This window comes from Amphiura filiformis, chromosome 15, assembly GCF_039555335.1.
Source record: "Amphiura filiformis chromosome 15, Afil_fr2py, whole genome shotgun sequence".
NCBI classification, from domain to species: Eukaryota; Metazoa; Echinodermata; class Ophiuroidea; order Amphilepidida; family Amphiuridae; genus Amphiura; species Amphiura filiformis.
Window position 1 is genome coordinate 5,492,538 of NC_092642.1, and position 19,119 is coordinate 5,511,656.

Here is a 19,119-nt window from a genome sequence, read left to right on the forward strand (position 1 = left end):
AATTCCCCCAAGATCCCGAAGAAACTCGGAATCTTCTTCAAACTCCCACCCCCTGCCGTAAAAATTGAACGGTTCCTTTAGTATCGTCATCAGCAATGATGAAATCGCAAGCGTCAACGTCAAAGTTTGAGGATGTTACGAAAACAAATTCTCTATCTTGGAAATGATGTGATACTGGAAATGAGGAGAATATGCGTATTTGAAATCGACATCAAAGTTTGACTAATAGTAATACTGTTACAGTCAAAGTAATGTAAATATTTCACTACGATATCACCCTGAAAGTGTCGGCTACCTGCATAAAACAAACGGGTCACTCTGGTACACAATTGTGCGCGATTAATGGTAGTAAAAATATGAGGGCGCACTAAACATCCTCCAGGGGGTTCCTGTACAATTAAATCACGGGAGTTGCCCCGGCCTGTGCGTGTCATCCGTTTACTAAGCAATGATACGACACCAATCGTGATTTGTAAAGTCAATACATTGGGCCACTACGGGCAATAGCTGGCAATATACGACTCACATCAGCAGTGCTCTCATATAGCGCAGCATTGAGCGCAAGCAATATAAAATACTGCCGCCTGGTGTGTGCATCTAATACCAAGCACAAACTCGGCTGGGATTAACTTACAGGATAAGACCGCACAAACTAATTCTGATCGAGTCGGATATACATAAATACAAGGATTAAGCCTTATCAATTTTGGTACCACAAATCATCTTCTGATTGGTAAGTTTACACATTTTTTTTCATAATAAACGTCATGTTTTAATCTTGTCAAGTCGGGATAACTCAACACCGACAAAACTTTGCTACTGTACTTCCCGTTTCGTCTCAAATCTAAACGATAGAGTAAGGTGAAAAGTCAAACTCTAACTTATTTGAATTTGAAAAAACATACAGGAAAATGGCGTTAAAGGTGAAATGCTAAACATTTGTGTTTATATCGACTTCTCGTTGTAATAGATTAAACAAAATTTGAAATAAAAGTTGTAAACATCATTATATCATTTCGGCATTGGTTAGAGTTAGACAAATGTTTCCGGTTCCAAAATTGACTTACCGTTATCCAGATTTCCAAATGTGTCGATCAGCTGAAACACACACGTTGTCAAAACGAAGAAGGGACAATAACAGAAGCAGAAACAATAAGCAAATAATACTAAACTAATGTACATAGTTTTAATTCCATCTGTTACTTCATATAATTTGTGTTAAAAAGTCGAACACAATTCTGTGTATGATGTTGTTATTATATTTATATGACAACAATGAATGTAATGTCATCACCGAAGTATATTATATTTCTTTGTTTTTGTGTTCTATTCTAAAATATTCAATATGTCTAATTTCGATCCTTAAGATTAACTTTTTCATCGTAATTTTCAGCACATGAAACAAAAATGTAATTTTCATATTTTGATATTTGTAACATACAATATGAAAACAATAGATTCAAGGTCATTTGATCTTTTAATGCTATAAGTGATAATATTCAACTTTGTCTGATGTAACTTTGATACAAAGACGTTCGCCTCACAAGAACTCCAATGCCCTTGGCGCAATGCATAATCACCGCACTTGACACGATGGGTCCAACTTGAACATACAATTTGTTATAACTTCAATTATGTAATTCCTAACTTTGCTTGCTGTTCTAACGGGAAACAGGATGAAAAGTCAAAATCTACCTTTTGAATACACACATCGATGTTAAAGAATGATCAGTATTAATTTAAGTAAAACTAATGTCAAATACCAAGTGGGATGTATTATAATTGCATCATCCTTTTTCGATGTAAGAGTAAAGCAATATTTCTTGTTTCAAAGTATATAGGCTGACCACTACCCGGATTTTTAAATACGTTTCTCAGTTTTAACACACTTAAGAAGATATGACAGCAGGAAAGGTCAAGAGAATCTAACATTCTAACGCATTTGACTCTATATTGTGTGTGTCTGTCAGTATAGCCCCTGTAATAGTAGGTATTTAACATTATATAGAAATGGGTGTTAACCAAACATTGTCGTAGTTACCACAGGGAGGGTGACAGGCAAATTGTTTGGTCATAGTAACACCATAGATGTTTAACATAAAATAATGCCAATTGATATAGTCCTGTAATAACACACATTGTGTTATCGCCTAGTTGTTGCGGTATACTTTGTGCCAGGGTATGTTTTATGAATATTATTCAAAAACTTGATGCTGCTTTTGGAAACACTCGTACTGTCGTTTTCAGTCTGAGACAAATTTAGGGCATACCTGTCTGTACATTGTAGGTAAATTTGAGATTTGAAAGCCAGGAACACCAGAGACATCCTATCGAGAAAAAAATAATAGCGTTTTTGTTCTGTTTTTAAGCCGGTCATGTACACCTGAGAGAGGAGAGGACACATGGCTGTCGTTTTCAGTCTGTGACAAATTAAAGCATACTTGTATGTACATTATAGGTTTTTGAAAGCTAAGAACACCAGAGACATCCTACACAGGAGATACGGGAGGTTGATTTAATTAGTTGCTTGTTCGGCCATGTTAATTTTAATATCGAGCTGCAAAATTGAACCGTCGGGAAAGTTCCTATTTGTCCAACAATATGTTTTCTTGTCTTAGTATGAGAAGCTTTATTTGTAAAGTCTTGTATTTGTCTGTGATGGCATATTTTCTACAATGTACGATTTTGAAGTGATTGCTGAAATGTGTCAGTATTCAGTTGTCAGCTGCATTTCACGTTTGAAATACAAACCACTATTTTTTGCCTAGCTTCTTTTCCTCTATTAAATGCACGTCCCTGTTTTGTTTTTCATGATGTTTATATATTTTTTAACTTTTTGATGCTTACACCACGAAGATTCTGATACTAAAATAGCCAGATTTAGACAAGGTAACCTTCATTCCCGGTGTCAGCAAAAAACAAAACAAAAACAAAAAACAAAAAACAACAACAACAAAAACCAGTTACGTCGATCCTCTTACTCTATTTAGATCAAACTTCCCAAGCTGTCGCCATGCATTCGGAAATGTTGACGTGATTTCCTTTTGATGTTTAAATGATCAACGTCAGTGACATCAATTTTGCGTCAATTACTTTTACCAGAAATTCGTTTTCGTTTAACACTGTTAATATCATCTAAGGTCATTGTTTTCTAATCGTCATTTTAATCACTTGCCATTTCATTGGTTCATTTTTACTTTGAATACCTCCTAATATATTTCTCATATTATGATACTGATACTCATTTTTTTTTTCTGTAGAAGGAATTTTCAAGAAAATATGTGCGTGTTTTCAAATAAATTTTATAGTAATTGATCATTTCCTATAGAGTGATTTGCTATCTTGTTCGCTATCTTGTCCAGCAGTTATGGTTTTTTTTAGCCTTAAGATGATTTGCCTTAATTAATTGTGAAGTCTTACCGTGTTCTCTTCATATTTGCTGTGCGAAAGAAATGCTGAACATTTGGTGTTGTTGTTATTAGCATATTTCTTTAATAATTTCTCTTGTGTGGACTAATACAATTTTCAAGGTCACAATTTTGGTAATTTTCATACGTGGGAGCAGTGTTGCCAGGAAAATTGCACAATTTTCAGTTTTTTTAATTTAATATATTATGAAAAATAAGGGCTTTTATCCACCAAGGGGATGATGATGTATTTTTATGATATTAGTTTGAAGACATTACCAACTGTAGTGCATGAGTATCAAGTATTTCTGCCTAAGTGTTGCCAGAAACCTCACTTTTTTGACGTTTGAGATTTTATTTACGATGGAAAATACTGATTTTAACAGACAACTCTCTTGTTAATTTTATGCAACACTCCAGTATTGTGATTTGGATTAAGTGCATGGTGTGACATGATTTGCATTGGTTTCAACACCAGTGTTGCCAGTAGCTTTGCCCTTTCAGGTGCTGTTATAAAGAAACAGCGAAACCAGTGTTGCTAGTAACATTGTCTATTCAAGTCAGTTTACAGGATAATGACACTCTTACTGACAAACTTACAGAAAAGGAGGTTAACAGCACTGGTAGTATACATGGTATATTCAATATTTCAAAGCGTGAAATATAGCGGGTCCTGGACTGCTATTATTCACATGTCAACAACAGTATTGCCAGAAAACTCACTTTTGTATTATTGAGGTTAAATTTACTGTTTAAATTAAGTGTAGTATACCTTACTTTGCTCGCTGTGATTTCAACACCAGTATTGCTAGTAAAATTTTCAGTTATTTTGAAACAATTGAGAAAGCTACAGAAGAATCTAAAGAGGTAACATGGTTAGCTATGTCTGTTGCAGTTCATACACTAGATCTGATGCAGCAGAGTATCCTTTTTCATCTCATTTGATGACTCACATTACGGAAGATACAAGATTGCCAACCGACATTTACAGACATAGTGCTTAAAAACATTACATGTTTTGAAATTGTTCAAAACATTGTTTGTAACTAAACAGGAACAACCTTCCACAAAGCTTTCAATTTTCTTGATATACGGACGTTTACGACCCTGGGAATGTCCGAGGTGTCGATGTTGAGGTATAATAGTTTTGAAACAGTTTGCTTGATCAGACTCTTTGTTTTTACAAGTTCACAAATATTACACGGAAAAACAGTGGCATGATCGACGGGAATTATATACATAAACATTATTTTTCATTAGGTTCGCCATCGCAAATAATAAAGGAGACAAGTAGAAAAAGTGATCCCGCCTGGGAATCGAACCCTGGACCTCAGGTTTACGAGACCTACACCTTAACCACTTGGCCATGGGAGCTTCATGATTAGGCTGGTTGAAATTCGAACCCATAAGCGGTCACTTGAACTTATCTCCACCCCGCAAATAGCCATAGTAGCTAGGGCCGTAAATGCGAGAAATAAATTGCCATCCTCCCTGTGAGGAAATATTACACGGAAAAACAGTGGCATGATCGACGGGAATTATATAAATAAACATTATTTTTCATCAGGTTCGCCATCGCAAATAATAAAGGAGACAAGTAGAAATAACTGAAAAGGTTACTAGCAACACTGGTGTTGAAATCACAGCGAGCAAAGTAAGGTATACTACGGCCGTGTGTCCTGAACTCGCCACCCTTAGCGTTACATGACAAATATCATGAATTTTTACACCAACCGGGTTTCTATTTAGATTATCTCTACAATCATCAACCCTAAACTAGCAAAAGTATACATTTTTGGAAGGCTGAAGGCATAAGCAATTCAAATATATACATTTCAACTCATTATACAGGGTGACCTGCAAGTTATACAGGGTGGAATAAAAAGATTTTGATAAAAAATGGGTCACTCAATGCATTGCTTATTACCAACTTACAGTAATAAACTGGAAGTAAACAACATTCATTTGGTTAGAGGATATGGAGAGCCAACTGACTTTGGAAGAAACCAAAATCACAGCTGTTTGGTAATCTCGGAATATAGGGTGTCCCAAAGTATGTTAGATTTTTTTACAATACAACATATTTTGAACCTAAACATTTCCCCCCTAACCCATACAGAAAAAATATGTCCATATTTCGATTCCTCGTCAAATTTCCCTTCAGAAAATCTATACTTTGACTATGTATAGGATAAGTAATTAAAATTTTACAGTAACTTTTAGATTTTGAAGACATCTGCATTACTTACTACAGTGTTTAATATGACAACGGGTAGTTTTGTATGGAAAAGTTTGTATTTTCTAGACTAAACCAATCATAAATTAATAAAAAGAATTAGTAGAATTGTTTAGCTGTAAGGCCATGAGTGTTTTAGAGGCTAAATAGAGTCCAAATCCAATTTATAGCCTTTACAGAAGCAGATTACGCACTAAAAATACTAATCCCATAGAGTTTGTGTGTACCACATCCCCCACCACCACATCCCCCACCACCGCCACCCTGCCCATTCTGAATTCTATGAAGCACAGTGTCAGTATTAAAAAAGTTCAAGTATTTCTTTTACAGGGCTGAAAGTGCATTTTATTTAGCAATAAAATGAGACCACAAGCATGACAATACCTTCTTGCTTGATAGAGATATCATCATTTGTTTTGAGTCGACTTTGGCAAAATGTAACGTCGCCACTTTTTTTACGTGGCGAGCTCAAGACACACCCCAGCAAACACAAAAACGTTTTAAAAACGTTTTAAATAAGTTGTATTTTGGCTTTTGGTTTAGGTAAAAACGTTTTAATAACATTAAAATGTCGGGTTATATAAAGGTCATGATAACGTTTTAAAACATTTTATATGAAAACACACTACAACAATATTTTTTAAATGTTTTCAAAAAATGTTATTTTAAACTATTTTTGCAAACATTGTTGCCAACTATTTTGTCAATACTTAAATAACATTATGTTAAAATATTTGAACCCAGCAAACACAGAATGTTCTTAAAATGTTTTTTTCGAAACCTTTTAATAACATTTAAATGTCGGGTTATATAAAGGTCATGAAAACGTTTTTAAAACGTTATTGCAAATATTTTGGGCAAACATTTTTCGCAAAATATTTGTTCAACCCCAAAATAACATTATGTTTAGAATGTTTTGTATCAAGTTTTCAAGAATGTTTTTGGAATGCTATTAAAACGTTTCTATACCCTTTATATAACCCTACATTTAAATGTTTTCTGTAAAACATTTTTGTTTGCTGAGCAGTAGATTATCAAAAAATGTTTTGTAAGGTTATAAAAACGTTTTATACTCTTAATATACCCTTTATATAACCCGACATTTAAACGTTTTCTGACAACCTTTTATAACCTTTTGTGAATGATGTCGAAAACGTTTTGTGTTTGCTGGGACGACCCTACACTTAATTTAAACAGTAAATTTAACCTCAATAATACAAAAGGCTGATCTTGATGAGTTCCTGGATTGGTCCTTGAAAAACCAACTTAAATTAAATCCTGATAAATGTCAAGCTATCCACATCTGTTACATGAGATATCCACCTCCACGTTCTGACCTTAATATTGGTAACGCTTCCCTTAAGTATGTTCATCATGACAAAGTTCTTGGTATTTACATCCAGGCGGATCTCAAATGGGATACTCAAGTTAATCATAATTGCAAAAATGCCAACAAAAGATTGTTTATTCTTAGTAAGTTAAAACGTTTTGGTTTCAACACCACTGAATTGATCACCATTTATTCCTGTTATGTTCGCCCTCTCCTGGAATATGCAGATGTCATCTGGCATTCTTCTCTTACTGTCAAGCAATCCTTGATGATTGAACGTATCCAGAAGAGGGCCTGCAAAAGGCTGCAAGATTAGGTTATAACAAGTACATTTCTTACAAACATGCTCTCAGTACTTGCAACTTGGAACCCCTTTCCACTAGGAGGGAAAGCCATTGTCTTACATTTCCTCAGTCGCTTCCTTCTTGTGAACGCACTAGCGGGCTTCTCCCTCGTCGAAGGAAGGAGGTCCATGGTAGGAGTCTTAGGAATGATGATGAATTTACCAGGCTGACAATGCGCACAGAAAGATTCGCCAACAGCCCGGTGCCCTACTATATCCAGCTTCTCAAGTATGGTTTTCTCGCCTCTGGTTTAGTTCTCTTTCTCCTCAGACTTCTACCAAAGTTTTTTTTTAGTTGCTCACATTTTGATATCTCTCATCTTGGTCTGTTTTTGAATAATATTGTATTTATGTATATTTATATTTATTTGTGTATTTTTGTATTACGGTACACAATTCAGCCTTTGGCTGCCATGTATTTGTTTAATAAACCTAAACCTAAACCTAAAAGTGAGTAGTAGTTCAGGACCCGCTATACTTCACAATTTGAAATATTGAGTATACCATGTATACCAGCACTGATAGCCAGAATGGAGTCAAGTGACTCTATAAGTGGAGTAAACTAGCACTGACTCTCCAAAGGAGTCACCAGATTATCACAGGAGAGTCAGCTGACTCTACCTGTGGGGTCAATTGACTCTACATTCAGAGTCGTCGACGGAGTCAAGAAATTTATGACTCTTCAAGGGAGTCAGACTCTGTAATTGCTTGGCTCTTGACACCATAGAATGTATATTCTCCCATTCCAAGGGGATGGTGGTCAAGCCAAATTTTCGCCTATGGCGTGAAACTCTATACTTTGAATTTTTAACTTGATGTACATCTATGTGTATCATTATTTTCTTTATTTCGGACAGTCGGAGTGACCCTGTAATGGAGTCAGGGTGACTCTATTGATGGAGTCTGGGTTACTTTAGGAGCAGAGTCCAGCCACTACGTGACTCTATGTCTAAAATGACTCTATATTGGGAGTCAAATGACTCCTGTATAGAGTCATCAACAGTGACTCTTCAGCGGAGTCAAGAAATATATGACTCTTCAATGGAGTCATTTTAGACATAGAGTCCCAGAGTGGCTGGACTCTGCTTGTAGAGTCACCTAGACTCCAGTTTGGCTTTCAGTGAGTGCTGTACACCTGTAACCTTTGTCATTATCCTGTAAACTGACTTGAATAGACAATGTTACTAGCAACACTGGTTTCGCTGTTTCTTTATAACAGCACCTGAAAGAGCAAATGTACTGGCAACACTGGTGTTGAAACCAATGCAAATCATGACACACCATGCACTTAATCCAATCACAATACTAGAGTGTTGCATAAAATTAACAAGAGACTGTTGTCTGTTAAAATCAGTATTTTCCATTGTAAATAAAATCTCAAACGTCAAAAAAGTGAGGTTTCTGGCAACACTTAGGAAGAAATACTTGATACTCATGCACTACAGTTGGTAATGTCTTCATACTAATATCATAAAAATGCATCATCATCCCCTAGGTGGATAAAAGCCCTTATTTTTCATAATATATTAAATAAAAAAACCTGAAAATTGTGCAATTTTCCTGGCAACACTGCTCCCACGTATGAAAATTACCAAAACTTTTTTTTCATGATATCACTAGACCAATATCTTATCTACCTACACTGAACAGATAATTGTGAGAAAAGTGTTACTTTGGGGGTTACATCAATTTTCCCAACACAAGTTTTGGCATGGCCGAAAATAATGAAAAACACCCCTATTTTACATAATGGTGTCACCCACTTCTGAAAATGATTTGTTTGTGTTTACATGATTTTTATAGAGAGGAAGGATGTCTTATTTACTGTATAAAAGAAGGGTACTGAACATGATTTCCTTCATCCTGAAATCTGACCTGATATTTCTACATTTTGTTGCAAGGGAAAATGCTGAAAATACTGAAAATTGGGCAAATTGACATTTTGGCGGTTGCCATGGCAACCAAGGGTGCAGAGGCGATATTAATGTCATTCCTGTTGACTTTGACCCAAGGTGCATCCATGCACAAAGTTTGAAGAAAAATCATTTTTTGAAGTCTGCCAACACTTATTTGATTTATACAGCAGACATATTAAAATATTGCGTCAGTCTGTGTCTGCTAGACATTTTTGTTTGTAACTTCTGTAGAATCTTCGGAATAATTATTTATATTGATATGACAGGTTTTTTTAAACATAAGTGTTTAAGGATCAACCCACCTTTCCACATTATTCTTGTTGCCTGAGAGTACATCAGACACACTAAATTGCATTCTGAAGACGAGGAATGTACTTTTGAAACTCGCGATATAATACACATTTTATGGCAAATTATTTAAAATTTATATATTAAAGTTTTAGGTGCTTTTGGGAAAATGTATATCTTAAATACGAAAGGTCAAACTCCATGCACTTTAAGTACATATCATTAGATTAATCAAGTTTACTTCGAGGATATTTAAATGTCAAAAATATAATTTTTTAACAATTTGTCTTAAAATGTGTATTATCAGAAGGATATTCCTCGTATTCAGAGGTACTCACGTGTCCCACAAAAATACTGAGAATAAAAATAAAGTGATCGTCTCATAACACGGCCATATCATTTTTGGGTGAAAATAGTCCAGCCTATGGCCTCGTGTTTTCTCCCATCTTATCGGAGACAATATATGCAAGTCCGTGAATCGAAAACCATACCATTATTCTTTAATCTGTGATCAATGCCATCATAGACATTTTAAATTAATGTAATGATTTTATTGAAGCGTTTGAAATAAAAAGCCAAGAAACAAGACCAGGTCATCCAATTTACCAAGGGAATCCGAAGTATGTATACGCACTGTGGGTATGTAGGGCCATAAACCGTGATTGCACACAGTGGTCGTTATTTGTACCTTGGTGCACAATTTAATTTTGGTGAGTGTTGTAAATTTGTCCAGGAAAATGTTTACTTGGCCTTCAGATGACGCGCCTGAGGAGCCTTGGTTTTCAAGTCGTGCCGTTTTCTTTTTCTTCTTTTGTTGATGTTGAAGGTACTTTTTAGTTTGATCTGTTAGTTTTGATGTTATTAGTGAAATGTCTCAGTTTTCCAATTCAAGTGTGAAATACTCGCCTTCACCTTCATGCTTTGTGTAAGCATATGTCTTTGCGTTTGTAAATTAGGATTTGTACTTTAGATACCTATCCTCCTAGTGATTTTAGTTTGGTGTAAAATCTAATTAAAGTGTTTGCTATCTTGTCCAGCAGTTATGTTATGTTAGCCTTGAGATGGTTTGCCTTTATTAAGTCTTACCGTTTTCTCTGCATATTTTTGTTTGTTGTGCGAAAGAAATGTCAGTTATTTGGTGTTGTTGTTGTTATCATTCGCATCTATTGTGTGGATTAATATAATTTACAAGGTCACAATTTGTATAGCCGTACATTATATATATCATTGTATTTCGTTGTTTTTCTACTATGACGGACCCTTATATATAGGTTAATGAACGCGTATTACTTGTTGGGAGAGAAATTAGACAAAAATAATGCATGCGCGCTGAAGTAATACGCGTTCATTAACCTATTTCATACACGAGAAGAAAACAAACATGTGATTTTTGCTGTTTTTATAACAAAATTATCGCTAAAATATTGGAAAATAGAACCAAATATAAATGCATCAACTCGCCCGAAACATGAATAATGCCAGCGCACGCAAAAGCACTGCGCGTAGTACGCAGAGTGCACATTATACACAAAGAATAAATGATTTGGATTTTTCTAACGCTTGCTCTGATTGGTTCTCGCTTTCTAAGAGTATATGAAACACCTGTATATTATTGTTACATGAGAAGAACTACCGGGTTGCTTCATTTGCAAGTAAATGCGAAACAAAGAACATTTAAAAACGTTCCTTGTTTTTCCTTATTATTACTTAAGTCAATGTCTTAATGCAATCTTTCGTCGTTCGTTGTCAGAAGTGTTTTCGATTTCACACAATATGTACAGCTGTGCTGGAATAAGTCACCTAAGTGTCCTTTGCAGATGCCTGCAATTTGATCAATTGCATTACAAAGTTCCTGTCCAGACGTTATCTCTATTATCCTTTAAAATGAGCGAAGGCCCGTTTCATGACCGGGACTCATTCGTGCCCATAGGGAACCCATGATACCGTAAATCAATATTTAGACAACGATGTTACCCATGGTGATTTTAAAATTGGTGCAAAATTGAATCGCGGCGAAGTTTTCTGTCCCGTCCTACAATTACGTTTTCCAAGCCTTGCAAAGGCGAGTCTTAATAACAACATCTTATACCTATTTCTCTGTTGAAGGCATAATTATGCGTGTTTACTTTTTGAAAGAACTTTTATTCAGACTTTCCAAGCTATCGCAATGTATTCGGAAATGTTCAAATAATTTCCTTCTGATGCTAAACTTATCAAAGTCAGAGACATCAATATTGAGTCAGTCTGAGTTTGCCAGTAATTTGTTTGTTGAAGGTACTTTTTAGTTTGATGTTATTAGTGAAATGTCTCAGTTTGTTTTCAATTCAAGTGTGAAATAATCGCCTTCACCTTCATGCTTTGTGTAAGCATATATTTTTGCGTTTGTAAATTAGGATTTGTACTTTAGATACCATATCCTCCTAGTATATTTCTCATAATTTTATTATGATACTAATACTTGCACGGCGAAAATGTAAAACAATCAAACTGCGTGTTAATATGTTTTATGGAACTTCTGTAGAAGGAAATTAGAAGACATTTTTTTTAAATTTTCAGATAAAGTAATAATGATCGATAATTTCCAATAGTGATTTTAGTTTGGTGTAAAATCTAATTAAAGTGTTTGCTATCTTGTCCAGCAGTTATGTTATGTTAGCCTTGAGATGGTTTGCCTTTATTAAGTCTTACCGTTTTCTCTGCATATTTTTGTTTGTTGTGCGAAAGAAATGTCAGTTATTTGGTGTTGTTGTTGTTATCATTCGCATCTATTGTGTGGATTAATATAATTTACAAGGTCACAATTTGTATAGCCGTACATTATATATATCATTGTATTTCGTTGTTTTTCTACTATGACGGACCCTTATATATAGGTTAATGAACGCGTATTACTTGTTGGGAGAGAAATTAGACAAAAATAATATATGCGCGCTGATGTAATACGCGTTCATTAACCTATTTCATACACGAGAAGAAAACAAACATGTGATTTTTGCTGTTTTTATAACAAAATTATCGCTAAAATATTGGAAAATAGAACCAAATATAAATGCACCAACTCGCCCGAAACATGAATAATGCCAGCGCACGCAAAAGCACTGCGCGTAATACGCGGAGTGCACATTATACACAAAGAATGAATGATTTGGGGTTGCTTCATTTGCATGTAAATGCGAAACAAAGAACATTTAAAAACGTTCCTTGTTTTTCCTTATTATTACTTAAGTCAATGTCTTAATGCAATCTTTCGTCGTTCGTTGTCAGAAGTGTTTTCGATTTCACACAATATGTACAGCTGTGCTGGAATAAGTCACCTGAGTGTCCTTTGCAGATGCCTGGAATTTGATAAATTGCATTACAAAGTTCCTATCCAGACGTTATCTCTATTATCCTTTAAAATGAGCGAAGGCCCGTTTCATGACCGGGACTCATTCGTGCCCATAGGGAACCCATGATACCGTAAATCAATATTTAGACAATGATGTTACCCACGGTGAGTTTAAAATTGGTGCAAAATTGAATCGCGGTGAAGTTTTCTGTCCCGTCCTTCAATTACGTTTTCCAAGCCTTGCAAAGGCGAGTCTTAATAACAACGTCTTACCTATTTCTCTGTTGAAGACATAATTATGCGTGTTTACTTTTTGAAAGAACTTTTATTCAAACTTTTTAAGCTATCGCAATGTATTCGGAAATGTTCAAATAATTTCCTTCTGATGCTAAACTTATCAAAGTCAGAGACATCAATATTGCGTCAGTCTGAGTTTGCCAGAAATTTGTTTTTGTTTTTGTTTTTTATTCTGATGTACAGAATTATAATAGTCATTTTTAAACACTTGCCATATCATTGGCTCCTGGCCGATATACACGGATTATACGTTACACTGCAGATGATTATGACAATTATTCATATTGATATGAAATATCTTTAAACATAAGTGTCGTATCATACCACGACGATACCACGATTGTATTATTTGGGTGAAAAAAAGCCCAGCCGTCGGCCTCGTTCAAAAAAAGTGGTATCGCCCATCTTATAGGAGATATCAGGTTCACGTCCGTGAATTAAAAATCATACCATTATTCTTTTATCTCAGTGAACCATGTCATCATTGACACTTTAAATTAGTGTAATATCATTTCATTGAAACGTTTGAAATAAAAAGCCAAGAAAAAAGACCAGGTCATCCTTATTTACCAAGGGTAGACATTGTGGTTTTTCTCTGACATAATCCGTTATTGCACATGATGTTAGTGGTCGTTACTTGTACCTTGGTGCAAATGTAATTTTGGACACGGCTGTAAATTTGTCCATGAATATGGTTACTTGGTCTTTAGATGAAAGGCCTTTGTTTTCAAGTTTTGCCGGGTTTTTGTTTTTTCTTTTGTTGTTGTTGTTGAATGTACCTTTTTAGTTTGATCTTTCACTTTTGATGTTATTAGTGAAATGTTTCAGTTTATTTCCAATTCTTAGTGTGAAATAATCGCTTTGAGCTTCATGCTTTTTGTAAGCGTTTGTTTTTGCTCTTGTAAATCAGGATTGTACTTTGAAAACCCATCCTCCTAATATATTTCTCATAATATTTCTCAAATTTTTGTTTCTGAAGAAGGAAATGTCAAAGTTTTCTAATAAAGTAATAATAAACGATCATTTCAAATAGTGATTTTAGTTTGGTGTAAAATCTAATTAAAATGAAGTTTGCTATCTTGTCCAGCAGTTATGTTATTTTAGCCTTGAGATGGTTTGTTTGCTTTAACTATTATTGCAAAGATTTGCTGTTTTCTCGGTATAGTTTTGTTTGCTGTGTGACAGAAATGCTGTATGTTTGGTGTTGGTGTTATTGAGATTTTCTTTATTAAGTTACCATTCGCATATTTTGAGTGAACTTTTGAGTGAAAATAATATTTTCAAGGTCACAGTTTGTCCAGCTGTACATTGTTGTTTTGCTTGTCTACTGATGAATTACCCTTATGCCCCTGGATATTCTTGTTAAATGAAAAGAATGACCAGGTTATTGAATTGGGTGAAAGTGGCCACAAGTTAGCTTTTGTTCCATAAATGATAAATGAGCACAGGCAAACACACAAACAAACAAGAAACGTGTTGTTTATGTTGCATACATGTAAAGTTGAAATTCTCTCTATTATTACCGAAGTCATGCAGTCTTTCATCCTTCATTGTCAGAAATTAGTTTTTACCGAATACGACAACACGCTAGTCCTGTGCTGCCATAGGTCACCTAGGTGTCCTTTGCAAGATACCTGGACTGTGATAAATTGCATTACAAAGTTCCTGTTCAGACTTTATTCTTATCTTCCGTGTACAATGAGTGAATGCCCGGTGCGTGACCAGGCTCATTCGTGCTCATTTGGGACCCATGAGACCGTTAACCAATATTTAGACAATGATGTTACCCATGGTGATTTTCAGAATGGTGTAAAATTGAATCAAACAAAAGCGTTTGTTCAATATTTCTGTCTCGTCCTGCAATTATGTTTTCTTATTAGCGTTGAGATGGCGAGTCTTGATAACAACGTCTTACCTATTTCTCTGTTAAAGGCATAATTATTTTTATTTCCTGTTTGAAAGAAATGTTGCACTTTTGATGTTGACGATGGAAATATTTCTCTATTACATTATGGTTAGGACTTTAATAAACCTAGGTGAGAAAATGTCCAAACTTGTCATTATTAGGGCTCCCATTATTGATAGAAAATATAAAGAAGCATACTGGATAAATATGTATTCAAATTGTAGGAAGCATGGAGATTACTGTTTTGTTAATTATAATATTAAACTATCAAATGTATTTTTCCAAGGCTCAGCATTATCACTTAGTAAACAATTGTACTGACTGGAATGAATACGCTTACACGTGTTGGTAGTATACATGTGTGAGAGTTTAAAACACGTCCGCAACACTTACTTTTTTGATCCGTATATTTCGGAGAAAGCCTTCTCTATCATATGCTGGTGGTAGCAGAATGTTGACTATTTGATCATCTACCCAATCTGGACGTTGGTGGTGTCCTAGTTATTTCCAATAGAGAATCATAAAGTCTTGAGAGTTCACGGCCCCCGTCCCTGTTTAGGTAGGGGTTGGTCTCCTTCTTTATGCAAATAACCTCCCTCACTTTGCGCTGAACAAACTTCTCTACAGATAACAGCGGCACCTCCCAGGTCAGGACTCCTGTATATATGTTGTCTTGGGCAATAGATAAGGTATTACTCGTTGTTTTGGCAGTATGCTCTTTGAGTCTCTCACACAATGTCCTTTTGGTTTCTCCCACGTAGACTCAAGGTCAGGTGGGGTTTGAACACGGTGGAGATTCCGTAACTGCCGAAAACTCGCCCAATTCTTTCTGATAATTACTTGGATGGACAATGACAAAAGATTTACTCTTTGTCGTAGAGGAAGGAGGACTTTCTTGCGTAGCTATCGGTTGTTTCTTGGCTCTTGCGCGTATGAAACTCCAATCCTCATACCCACAATGCCGGAGGGCCAATTTGACATCAGTACAGTTTATCCCCACTGTGTCTTGAAACGTTGTAGCCCACAAAATCTGTGATTAAGAGGATAGGAAATAATTCCAAATACATCATATCCTCATTTGTATGCCTTTATTATCCCAATATCATCCGAGTACAGAATAAGACACACCTGTACTGTAATAGCAATATGTCACCTGATTGCCATTTGCAGATGCTTTGTCTGTGTTAAATTGCATTATAAAGTTCTTGTTCAGACGTTATCCTTATCATCCGTGTATAATGAGCGAAGGCCAGGCGGGAGGCCAGGAACAGGACCAGACTCATTCGTGCTCACACGGAACCCATAAGGTCGTAAATCAAAATTTAGGCAATTATGCTGCCCATAGTGAATTTGAGTTTGGTGCAAAATTGAATCATAGTAAAGTCTGTTGTTCCGTTCTGCAATTATGTTTTCTTGCGATGGCTATGATACCGTCCTGTTTCTCTATTCAATGTTTGTTTGCTATGCAAAAGCAATGTTACTGGTACTTGGCAATGGTACGTTTTACTTATGATTTGGATTTTGCTTGTATCTTGTCGTTTATGCAGATGCGTTATTTGCGATAAATTGCATTAACACATACCTGTCCAGACGTTATCCGTAGCATACGAGTAAACTGTATGACGGTCAGAAACATGACCCGGACATGACAAGATTCATTCATGCTCATAGGAAACATAAACATGAAAGGACATAAATCTTTGCTTACACAAATATTGATTTTTAATTTGCAGCAAACTTGAATCTTGATGATAGTAGCCTGGTGATTGCCATATTGTCTAGTGATGTGTTTTCTTGACCTTGGATTGGTGTAATGATAATATTTTGTTAAGTCCAATGGTTTGCGATATGAAGCCCTAAAGGATTTTGGCCTCAACTTGGAGACCCAAGGATTTAACATGTATGTGTTGAGAGACTTCTAGTGAGGTAGAACTGAAAAAATAGATCATATTAGAGTCAAAGTAAAAGCACCGCCAGCCAAGTATCAGTATAGCCAGTAGCAACCAACCTGTTCTGCTGACATGAAAGTTTCGATTCGCCCTGACGCGCTTGTCTTTCCTGCTATGTGCTCGCAATCTATGGGACAACACGTTCAGATCAAGTGGTCCAGATCTAGGAAAACGATACCCAATAATCTGATCTGAGTTTCTTCAAGATAAAATTATATGCAATGGGATTTCTAATGGAGCTTTTAGGTTTTACTTGATACTAAAGAGGGATAAAACACAATATTCTCATTTGCTTTGTCATCAGGTGCGCTTTCCCTGCGTGCAGTGCAGGCGTTTGTTGTCCCCATACTGTGAAACAACTATTGATCTTCTCGTCTCAAGTTCTTATAGACTGTGCAGAATACGAGTGTCTGAACATAATTATAAGCCTATTCCTGAATTAAGGATTTGTCCGTTTCGAGTTTTGAATACAAATAAATAAATTCGCTTTGGACACACAGTATGCAAGCCTCAAAGTTATAAAGTCAGATTGTTACTTTGTACCAAATGTGTCAGAACATGCAATTCTGTGCCTCTTTCTGTATTAATATTATTGCGTAACTCCATTATTTCATCAAGGTCTAGCAATAAAAAGCTTTCTCTGCCTTAAGCCACGAAGCATCATGGTGCATGGACTGCTGTTGATCTTTTGCATGTCGATAGCAATGCTAGCCTAAAGCACCAGCCGGATGCACTTAAACGAGAAGGCTAGTCCCGATGTCTTTCAATTTCATGTTGTTATTTAGTACAGCAAAGGCCTTTGTAGTATTCTGAACAAGTACTTCGTTTCGTTAATCTTCCTTTGACTTACTGCACAAATGTGCATCGAATGTGCATTGGTATAAATGGAAGATTGTGTAGAAAGCAGTCGACTTTAACTTTTTTTACAACTCAAGATATTATATGATTCCTTTGAATCGATAACTTTTTGGCGTAAGGTTCGGTTTACCAGGTGTCAATGATTTATACCAGACTATAATACTTTGGGAAACTTTTATCTATTGATGCACGAAAAAATGTTTCTATTGATTCCTATTATAACGAAATTATATAACGAAATATTTATTTAACATTACCAAGTTAAAATATGTTCACAATAGATAACAAATAATCGATGGTTTGGGGCTAGCCCCTGTAGAACACTGGTACAATATTTATATATATGTCTGTATATCTGAACATAGTCATAATGCATTAGCAAATGTGAAATATGATATCGAATGCCGTGTGAAATGTCAATATGTATAAAGAGTCCGCTTCTTCGGAAAAGAACTCATTAGCAAGTACTAAGTGAAAAACATTTATGTTGACGAGGCATGAGTGAGTGAGGAAACACATTTTTCATAATTATTTTTTCCCATTGCTGACAATTTTGGTAATTCAATTAAACCGAATTCACTCTCCACCTACTAACGGCAAGCAATTGATTATGACCAATATATTGTCATTTTGCGGAATCTCGAAATATCAGTGTATAGTACAATACAGGAACGTCATGTATTATGTAACATACATCAAACCCACACACGTCGCGGTCACCCATCTAATTATTCACAGTCTTATCTTGTCTGTTCTGTGCAGAAAAATATTTTCTGTAATTAAACATTAGGTGAGGACTCGGCTGCATTGGGTTTTGCGATACATTTGAAACTTTTAAATGTTTATCAGCAACAGAGCTCGCAATGCTGCCAGGTTTCGGTCTATGGTCTAGAATAGCAGTAGATACTATAAATAGATGATTTACTTCTACCATAAGGCCGCTATTGACGGGGGCTGTAATAGGTAGCCAGTGAAGCCAAATAGTCTTTGCTAAACAAGTAGTTAGTACAAATGAAAATTTCAGGCTTATAGATCCCAGCATAATATAGACCGGGTTATGGTGTATCATTAAAGATGCCCCCTTCTCGTGTTCTCATTTTCTATAAAAAATAAAATGAAATGTTTATTCTGGACTGCTTTTACCTCGGGATATACCATAGAAGTGAGTATCAACGTGTCTGCAACACTTGCTCCAGGCTTAGTGTATAATTTTGAGACCTATTAGATGCCTGCTATATGGCCGATGCTAAAATGAATTAAG

At 35.6% G+C, this 19,119-nt stretch overlaps 1 protein-coding gene across 1 annotated transcript in view; it reads left to right on the plus strand.

Annotated features, from left to right (window-relative positions):
• The first annotated feature begins 552 nt into the window (after nucleotides 1–552).
• Nucleotides 553–19,119, plus strand: part of LOC140172083 (tachykinin-like peptides receptor 99D) — a 256,849-nt gene continuing 238,282 nt past the window's right edge. Inside the window, exon 1 of the mRNA XM_072195431.1 lies at nucleotides 553–733. The gene's annotated coding sequence lies outside the window, so the exon portion shown is untranslated. The remainder of the gene's footprint in view (nucleotides 734–19,119) is intronic.